We start from the raw sequence: 10,598 nt of genomic DNA on the forward strand, positions 1-10,598 counted from the left end.
CGACGACATTCTCCAAAACGTTTAGCCGTTTGACAAACTGAAACCGACGTGACGAATTGGCAAAATCTTAATCTACAGAAAACAGAGCTTATGGTCACAAGTACATTAACACTCTGCAGAGATGAAACGTATGATTATTCTTAGAGAAGGATTTTTTTTTTTTAAAGTGATAGAATATAACAGCTCACAGCTTCGGCGTAGGTTGTACGGGAAAGTACTCTTGGCTATCGATGACGTCGACCTAATCCGATTATTTCCCTTGAAGGATTCCTCGTCAACGATTGCTTTGTTTTTCTGTTTTTCTATTATCATTATTTTTCCTCCTCCTCCTCCTCCTCCTCTTCCTCCTCTACTACTATTACTACGACTACTATTACCACTACTGTACTATTATCACAATCATCGTTATTATCATTGTTTTTGTTCTTGATCTTGATTTTACTGATTTTAACACATTTTTTAATGAAATCTAACAATACGAAATAGAAATACTGAACGAATTCTGAGTACCACGATTCATAAATCTAAAAAGGTTTATTTATTCAATACAAACGAGTGTTACCTTGTTACATATGCATATATTTTGCAAAATCATGTTTGCACTCAGCAATGAAATGAATACACGATTATTGAAATGATAATATCCTACACGCACGCACGCACGTACACACGCAACACGTACAAACATGCGCGCGCGCGCACACACACACTCACACACACACACACTCACACACACACATTAATGGAATAACCTTCCAATCATTTTAAAAGATATAACGAATAAACATGCGTTTCAGAAAAATATGAAAAATCATCTTATTAACTGTCCAAAAGATAAACAATAATACAAATCTATATCTATTAGTTACCACTTAATTCATGAAATGTTAAATGCCTTTGGTGGCGGTCTGCCTGTTGTATGAGTGTGTATGTTTATGCGAAACGGGTGGTGTTGTAAATTGGTGTATGTTTACGTGTTTTTGTGCACGATTCTTGTATGCATCTAACTATATTTCCAGTACTTGTGTGTGTGTGTGTGTTTTTCTATGTAGCTCCCCACTTTATCTTTTTCTTTTTTTCAGATGGCTTGATGTAAAATATAAAAAAAAATTAAAAAAATTTTTTTAAAAAGGAGTCGTTGCTTATTCAACTACCATCTTGAAATAAATATTTTGACTTTGACTTTGACACGCGGTGAACCTATGAATCAATCAAATATGTACATTAAATCAGTCAGATCAAGAAAGATTCATGCATTATCGAACAGGATAAAGCTGAACGCTTTTGCAGCCAATTTCAGCAAAGATGTTAAATGCATATGTGGAAAGCTGAGCAAATCTGCAATATTTGAATGTCAGTTTCCAATCGTTTTTACTAAACTTTTCGTAAAGTTCGCTCGAATCCTATTTTTGACAAATTGAAATGTTAAGCTGTAAGGTGGTGCAGGTTTGCCGCGCAGTGTCACATGACTAGCCTACTTCTTCTCTTTCATCACAAGGACTCCCCATGGAAGCCGGTTGCGAAGCAGATTGTTCGATAATCATTAGCTTTTCTTATCATGTTCCTTTTCTTCCAATTAAATGCATACTCTCTCTCTCTCTCTCTCTCTCTCTCTCTCTCTCTCTCTCTCTCTCTTAGAGATATTGTATTGTCTTGATGATATGATTTAAACACCAGTTTCGTTTGACGTGACCGTTGATATGTATGTATAACATTTTGGTATGGCTGTGACGTGCTTGTGTGTTTATGTACACCCCTTCATGATAGGCTATGGCATATAATGAATAAAGTATTCGCATTCGCATTCGCATTTACATTCGCACTCTCTCTCTCTCTCTCTCTCTCTCTCTCTCTCTCTCTCTCTCTCTCTCTCTCTCTCTCTCTCTCTCTCTGGTATTCCACATGAAGAAAACACTTACGAAACATGGCTTCGGTCTTGTTTGGATGTGCCAAGGAGTACTGAGCGCACGAGAGCGGCTTTGTATCTGAATTTAACTCACTCAGTACGGCCAGTCCTCTCTTCTCCTCTACACAGACCCCTCGGATGTCCAGTGGGTGTCTGAATGACCAAACCTTTAGCTTCCGTCGTCAGAATTGTGGTATTCTTTGTCAACATTCACCTCTTCAGTATAAGAGCCTTCCGCTTGCAATATTTTGATGATGGTAATTGGGGTGAAACGCTGTTAACGTCGTCTCTTTCGCCGTTCGTATGGAGAGAGTTAAAGATAGACTTATAGCATGTTACAAACAAAACTGGTACGCAGGAAGAAATAGAGAGTAACGATAGATATAAATGGTTTGATTCATTTAAATCAATATTTCAAACAGAGAAGTATTTTAAGATTATAACAAATAAATGGCATAAAATCTGCTTTGCGAAGCTCAAATTGAGAGCACTTGGACTGAATGCCAACAGAAGATGGTTCGATATAGACGTAGCTTGCCCAATGTGTGGCGAAAGCCCAGAAGATTAAAATCATTTCATATTTAACTGCAAAAGATACGATGAATCACGAAAAAAAAACACAAAAAACCCTGTACCATTTTCAATACAGCTCCACCAGAGAGAAAAGATTTGTTCGGCATACTGATGACAGAAAATGAAGATATGATTCTTTCACTTGCAAAATATGTATCTGAGGCAATAAATATACGGAAAACGTCCATCATCGGTCCAAATACTCATCAATCAATTAAAAATTAGTATGGGTTCTATGAGGAAAAAAGCATAGATAAAAAGGAAGGGCTGTATTTGGATGGTCAATCTCGACATTGTGATTATTTGATGTGTTCGTATTGATATGATGGGTTTTGATGTAACATGCGTAAATATTTATTATACTATTTATATGTAATTTAGTATGTGTTTGTATTGATATGATCTGTATCGATGTTACATGCGTAAATATTTATTATATGATTTATCTATACTTTGTTTTCTGTGTACTGTCCAAACCTTGGAGACGAACGACTGAAAAAAAAGGGCAAATTACCGCCCTGTCACGTGTATTTCTAAGCTAATGACGAAGTGCCAAAGTGTCGCAAATCTCTTATTATGTTTATGTTGTTTCTTTTTTTATTTTTTTTTTTTTTTTTTTTTTTTTTTTGGTGGTTGTTGTTGTTGTTGTTGTTGTCGTTTTTGTTGTTTGTTTTGTTTTTCCCTTTCTGTTCCATTTCAGCTATTTTGCACCATTTTGTTCTGATTTGTACCTACTGTCACCACAGCTCTTCAGCTAATGACATTAAACATTTCAGTGTTCAGTGTTCTCTCTCTCTCTCTCTCTCTCTCTCTCCTTCTCTGTTTATCTATCTATCCGTCTCCGTAAAAGCAGACATGTCTTCATAAAATGCATTAAAAATGAAAACCCAGACACGATATAAATGATACAGGCTGGGTATGGTCCACCACTGACTTCTCACTGAGTGTACAGACAGTGGTGTCACTGCCAGCCGCACCTTCAACAGCCTCAAAGAGTGCGTTTGAAACGTCTGCAGTGTGTCAGCACTGAAAACTTTATACAATTATCCTGTGGTTTTATATCAGTATGTCAGCCAAGACTTCACAATCATCCAGTGGTTTATAGCCCATAACTGCGATTATTCATTTTATTATTTAAAAAAATTAATAAAAAAAAGTAAGTATGCGTGTTTGCCGGTAATTCACTCCCCCTTCTCCATGCTCTCATGAACAAAAAAAAAAAAAAAAAAAAAAAAAAAACTGTTCACCTTACAAAGAGTCCTTTCCTTGATGTGAACCCTTCCGTTACAGTAACTGAATGCGTGCTTCATTCCTATCTGTGCGCTCATATTTGAAGTGAATGCGCACTGTCAGTTGAACAACATAGTCCTACAGGCACACAGGCCAGTCGACACCCCCGTCATGTGACAGACCCTGAAGAAGTGCCGCCATCCACAGCCTTTGATTTCCTCAGCCTTCATGGCTGCCTTGCCTGACTGAACCTGTTCAGGGGGGGGACTTAAGGCCTATACACACCACTAATGCTGCGGCATCGGGGGCTTGTCTGCGGCCTGAATGTATTCATTATGATGCCGAGAACTGTTGTGGAGAAACTAGATATGTAGGTATACAACGTTGTATGTTTATGGTTTATGGTGGTGTAGTTTCTCATTTTAATCGGCGCGCTTGCGCGCGCGCGTGCACACACACACACACACACACACATACTCGCGCACACACACGCACGCACACACACACACACACGCACGCACGCACGCACACACACACACACACACACACACACGCACGCACGCACGCACGCACACACACACACACACACGATTACCACCACCATGATACAGGCGGGTGTCGTGTCTGTCAAAAGGAAGGTGTAGAGGTGGCGGTGATGTTGAGGCAGGCTGTATGAGGGGAACGGCCAGGTAAGTGTGGTGGTAGTGTCTGGCCTGGTTAGGGCAGCGAGGGGGGGAAGGGGAGCGGGGGTGCGGTGGGGGCGGGGGACGGAGGGTTGGGGAATCGGGGTATGGGGTCAGAGGCAGTCAGTGAGGCAGACTCCGTGAAACAAGCCGTGACAGTCTGTCAAAACGTTGTCACCCGTACTCACATCATCATCATCATTGCGCGGCAGAAGTTTTTTGTTGTTTTTGTTTTTGAGGTCTTTGTTGATAAGAGGTGAGGATGAAAGAAAAAAGGTCAAAGGTGACAGGCCTTTTATGGCCACAGGGGTAGTGACTGCATGTCCACTTTGTTTAGAATTCAGCATTGTAGCAGTGACTGCATGTCCACTTTGTTTAGAATTCAGCATTGTAGCAGTGACTGCATGTCCACTTTGTTTAGAATTCAGCATTGGGGCACTGACTGCATGTCCAGTTTGTTTAGAATTCAGTATTGTAGCAGTGACTGCATGTCCACTTTGTTTAGAATTCCAGCATTGGGGCAGAGACTGATTGTCCACTTTGTTTAGAATTCATCACTGGGCAGTTACTGCATGTCCACTTTGTTTAGAATTCAGCATTGGGGCAGAGACTGCATGTCCACTTTGTTTAGAATTCAGCATTGGGGCACTGACTGCATGTCCACTTTGTTTAGAATTCAGCATTGGGGCAGAGACTGCATGTCCACTTTGTTTAGAATTCAGCATTGTAGCAGTGACTGCATGTCCACTTTGTTTAGAATTCAGCATTAGGGGCAGTGATGCATGTCCACTTTGATTAGAATTCAGCATTGTAGCAGTGACTGCATGTCCACTTTGTTTAGAATTCAGCAATGTAGCAGTGATGCATGTCCACTTTGATTAGAATTCAGCATTGTAGCAGTGACTGCATGTCCACTTTGCTTAGAATTCAGCATTGGGGCATTGACTGATTGTCCACATTGTTTAGAATTCAGCATTGGGGCAGAGACTGCATGTCCACTTTGTTCAGAATTCAGCATTGGGGCAGACTGCATGTCCACTTTGTTTAGAATTCAGCATTGGGGCACTGACTGCTTGTCCACATTGTTTAGAATTCAGCATTGGGGCACTGACTGCATGTCCACTTTGTTCAGAATTCAGCATTGGGGCAGAGACTGCATATCCACTTTGTTCATAATTCAGCACTGGGGCACGAACTGCATGTCCACGTTGTTTAGAATTCAACATTATGGGCAGAGACTACATGTCCACTTTGTTTAGAATTCAACATTGGGGCAGAGACTGATTGTCCACTTTGTTTAGAATTCATCACTGGGCAGTTACTGCATGTCCACTTTGTTTAGAATTCAGCATTGGGGCAGAGACTGCATATCCACTTTGTTCAGAATTTAGCATTGGGGCACTGACTGCATGTCCACTTTGATTAGAATTCAGCATTGGGGCACTGACTGCATGTCCACTTGGTTTAGAATTCAGCAATGTAGCAGTGATGCATGTCCACTTTGTTTAGAATTCAGCATTGGGGCACTGACTGCATGTCCACTTTGATTAGAATTCAGCATTGGGGCACTGACTGCATGTCCACTTTGTTTAGAATTCAGCATTGGGGCACTGACTGCAAGTCCACTTTGTTTAGACCTCAGCATCGGAAGGCGGGGCCCAGTCCTCTCTTTCCGCTCTTTTCGCCTTTCCTGACCGAGATAAGGCTGCACACCTTGCCACATAATCACCATGGGGTAGGAAAGGGGGGGGGGGTGGGGCAGTGGGGGGAGGGGTAGTTCTCTACACATTGCCACATAATTACCATGGGGTAGGAAGGGGGGGTGGGGAGGGGTAGTTCTCCACACCTTGCCACATAATTACCATGGGGTAGGATAGTGGGGTGGGGGGAGGGGTAATTTTCCACACCTTGCCACATAATTACCATGGGGTAGGAAAGGAGGGGGGTGGGGGCAGTGGGGGGAGGGGTAGTTCTCCACACCTTGCCACATAATTACCATGGGGTAGGAAAGGAGGGTGGTGGGTGTGGTGGGGAGGGGTAGTTCTCCACACCTTGCCACATAATTACCATGGGGTAGGAAAGGAGGGGGGGTGGGGGCAGTGGGGGGAGGGGTAGTTCTCCACACCTTGCCACATAATTACCATGGGGTAGGAAAGGAGGGGGGTGGGGTGGGTGGGGAGGGGTAGTTCTCCACACCTTGCCACATAATTACCATGGGGTAGGAAAGTGGGGTGGGGGGAGGGGTAGTTCTCCACACCTTGCCACATAATTACCATGGGGTAGGAAAGGGGGGTGGGGAGGGGTGGGGAGGGGTAGTTCTCCACACCTTGCCACATAATTACCATGGGGTAGGAAAGGGGGGTGGGGTGGTGGGGGTGGGGTAGTTCTCCACACCTTGCCACATAATTACCATGGGGTAGGAAAGGGGGGTGGGGTGGTGGGGGAGGGGTAGTTCTCCACACCTTGCCACATAATTACCATGGGGTAGGAAAGGGGGTGGGGTGGTGGGGGAGGGGTAGTTCTCCACACCTTGCCACATAATTACCATGGGGTAGGAAAGGGGGGTGGGGTGGAGGGGGAGGGGTAGTTCTCCACACCTTGCCACATAATTACCATGGGGTAGGAAAGGAGGGTGGGGAGGGGTGGGAGGGGCAGTTCTCCACACCTTGCCACATAATTACCATGGGGTAGGAAAGGGAGGTGGGGGTGGTGGGAGGGGTAGTTCTCCACACCTTGCCACATAATTACCATGGGGTAGGAAAGGGGGGTGGGGGGTGAGGGATAGTTCTCCACACCTTGCCACATAATTAACATGGGGTAGGAAAGGGGGGTGGGGTGGAGGGGGAGGGGTAGTTCTCCACACCTTGCCACATAATTACCATGGGGTAGGAAAGGGGGGTGGGGGTGGGGGGGGAGAGGTAGTGCTCCACAAATATATATACATTGTAATGCATGTATGTATGTGTAATTGTGCATGCACGTTACTGGATGGAAGAACGTGAGCTGTCTGACCCCAGCTCTCTCTCTCTCTCTTTCTCTCTCTCTCTCACACACATACACACACACACAGAGTCGCACACACACAGACACACGCACACACACACACACACACACACACACACACACACACAGAGTCAGCCACACACACGCGCACGCGCGCGCGCGCACACACACTCACACACACACACACACACGCGCGCGCGCGCGCGCGCGCAACGCAATTTGGATACAGCCTACTGATTCTGTGAACGTTATTTGTTCACCAGTTGAACTGACAAGGGAATAAAACTGTCTTTAGTTCTGGGTTTTGAATGTGAGAGACGTGTATAAGCGTCTTCCAGATGGTAAAAGTTGATAATATTTATCGGTGAGCCCTTGGCGCTGCTCTCATTTGATTTGAACGACTGCTACGTTCACAGGCCGTTTCAAACTCTGTGACCAACGCCTTTCGGATCAAAACATTCGCGTTCTCTCTCACCCCTCTGTCTGTCTGTCTGTCTGTCTGTCTGTCTCACCTTCTCTGTGTCGGTTCGTTTGGCCCTCTGTTTCTGTCTCTCTCTCTCTCTGTTTCTTTTTTTGTGTGTGTCTGTCTCCATGTGTCTCTCTGTTTCTGCCTCTGCCTCTGTCTGTCTGTCTGTCTCTCTCTCTCTCTCTGTGTTTCTTTGTCTCTGTTTTGTCTCTGTCTTTCTGTCTCTGTCTCACCCTGGCTGTCTCTGTCTATCCCTCTCTCTCTCTCCCCCCCCCCCTCTCCCCCTCTCCCTTTCTCTCTCTTTCTGAGTCAACCAGTTCAAGTCTCAAGTTTAACACATAATCGTCAAGACATCGAGTGAAGGCCTTTGTTTAGCTGTCAACACGTGTGTGTGTGTGTGTGTGTGTGTGTGTGTGTGTGTGTGTGTGTGTGTGTGTGTGTGTGTGTGTGTGTGTTGTGTCTGTGTGTGTGTCTGTGTGTGCATGCGTGCGCGTGTGAGTGAGTGTGTGTATGTGTGTGTGTACGCACGCGTGTGTATACGTTTTTGTGCGTGTGCTCGCGCGTGCGCTTGTGTGTGTGGTTGTCTGCACGTGTGTTCGTGTGTCTGTTCATGCACGCGTGCACCGAAAACACGAACACTCCTATTCGAATGTATAAGCTTTTCATGTTGCACAGCGCCAGACTACACAATCGACCGCGATATATTCAAAACACACACACACACACACACACACACACACACACACACACACACACACACACACACACACACACACACACACACACACACACACCTGTGACATTTGAATAGCCACAGTACATGATTTATGTGGTGTGTGGTGTGTAGCGGGAAACGAAGAGAGAGAGAGAGATAGATAGATAGATAGAGAGAGAGAGAGAGAGAGAGAGAGAGATGTCGGGAGTTGGGAGAGAGAGAGAGAGAGAGAGAGAGAGAGCCAAGAGGAAAACAGAAAGAAGAGATAAAGACTGACTGTCGTGTTTTGACAACATAATTTGCACTCATGCTGAACCAGTGTGGATGAGAATATCGAGCACAATGCTTAAAGTCGGCACCTGTTTTCCCTTCTAATGCAACGAACTTGGAATCTGCTTAAACATTTAGCCCCCACCCCACCCCCCCCACCCCCACCCCCCCTCCCACGCGCCCGATGTTGTCAGATGTGGGTACGAACTCAAGCCCCCGCCCCCCCCCCCCCACCCCCCCCCCCCCTGCTGTCTTGGCCTTCTCACCTTACTCTCTCCCACTCAGGTTTCAGCATCCAACGTGAACAAAAAACAAAACATAACAACAACAACAACAACAACAACAAAAACCCAAAAGAAAGCGGCTCGCAATGGGCTGTCCCAAATGAACACAAGCCAGCCCGCTATGCCACAGTTAATTTTGTCCTGTTGGTCTACGCGTGTGCTGAGTGGTTTATTCAGAGGGTCATGTGTGTGTTGAGTGGTTTATTCAGAGGGTCGTGTGTGTGCTGAATGGTTTATTCAGAGGGTCATGTGTGTGCTGAGTGGTTTATTCAGAGGGTCATGTATGTGCTGAGTGGTTTATTCAGAGGGTCGTGTGTGTGCTGAGTGGTTTATTTAAAGGGTCACGTGTGTGCTGAGTGGTTTATTCAGAGGGTCGTGTGTGTGCTGAGTGGTTTATTTAAAGGGTCACGTGTGTGCTGAGTGGTTTATTCAGAGGGTCATGTGTGTGCTGAGTGGTTTATTCAGAGGGTCATGTGTGTGCTAGGTGGTTTATTCAGAGGGTCATGTGTGTGCTGAGTGGTTTATTCAGAGGGTCATGTGCGTGCTGAGTGGTTTATATGAGGGTCATGTGTGTGCTGAATGGTTTATTCAGAGGGTCATGTGTGTGCTGAGTGGTTTATTCAGAGTGTTACGTGTGTGCTGAGTGGTTTATATGAGGGTCATGTGTGTGCTGAATGGTTTATTCAGAGGGTCATGTGTGTGCTGAGTGGTTTATATGAGGGTCATGTGTGTGCTGAGTGGTTTATTCAGAGGGTCATGTGTGTGCTGAGTGGTTTATTCAGAGGGTTATGTGTGTGCTAGGTGGTTTATTCATGTGTGTGTTGAGTGGTTTATTCAGAGGGTCATGTGTGTGCAAAGTGGTTTATTCAGAGGGTCATGTGTGTACTGAGTGGTTTATTTAGAGGGTCATGTGTGTGAAAAAAAAAAGTTTATTCAGAGGGTCACGTGTGTGCTCAAATCATTTACAGCTTTTTTTTTTGTTTTGTTAAGGGCTATAACTCTCAAGTCAGGAGGCAAAACTGCACTGCCTCTCCATGTTGCAGCCTTGAGGGCCTCTTGTCCTTTGGGAACCATCCCAACACCGACTGTCCTAAAACCCTCTTGGCCGAGAGAGTGCAGATGTACTTGGGCAAGACACTCTCCACTATAATCAATTCCTAGCCCAGATAGTCGGGACAGCAGTTACCTCCTCTGCTGTTCTGATGGTCATAGTCCCACACGACTGACTATCATACAAACATGTGTGTGCTGAGTGCTGTATCCAGTAGGACTGACTATCATACATACATGTGTGTGCTGAGTGCTGTATCCAGAAGGACGTTCATACATACATGTGTGTGCTGAATGCTGTATCCAGTAGGACTATCATATATACATGTGTGTACTGAGTGCTGTATCCAGTAGGGCTGACTATCATACATACATGTGTGTGCTGAATGCTGTATCCAGTAGGACTATCATACACACA

The sequence above is a fragment of the Babylonia areolata genome, chromosome 3 (genome assembly GCF_041734735.1).
Source record: "Babylonia areolata isolate BAREFJ2019XMU chromosome 3, ASM4173473v1, whole genome shotgun sequence".
In the NCBI taxonomy this organism is placed as follows: Eukaryota; Metazoa; Mollusca; class Gastropoda; order Neogastropoda; family Buccinidae; genus Babylonia; species Babylonia areolata.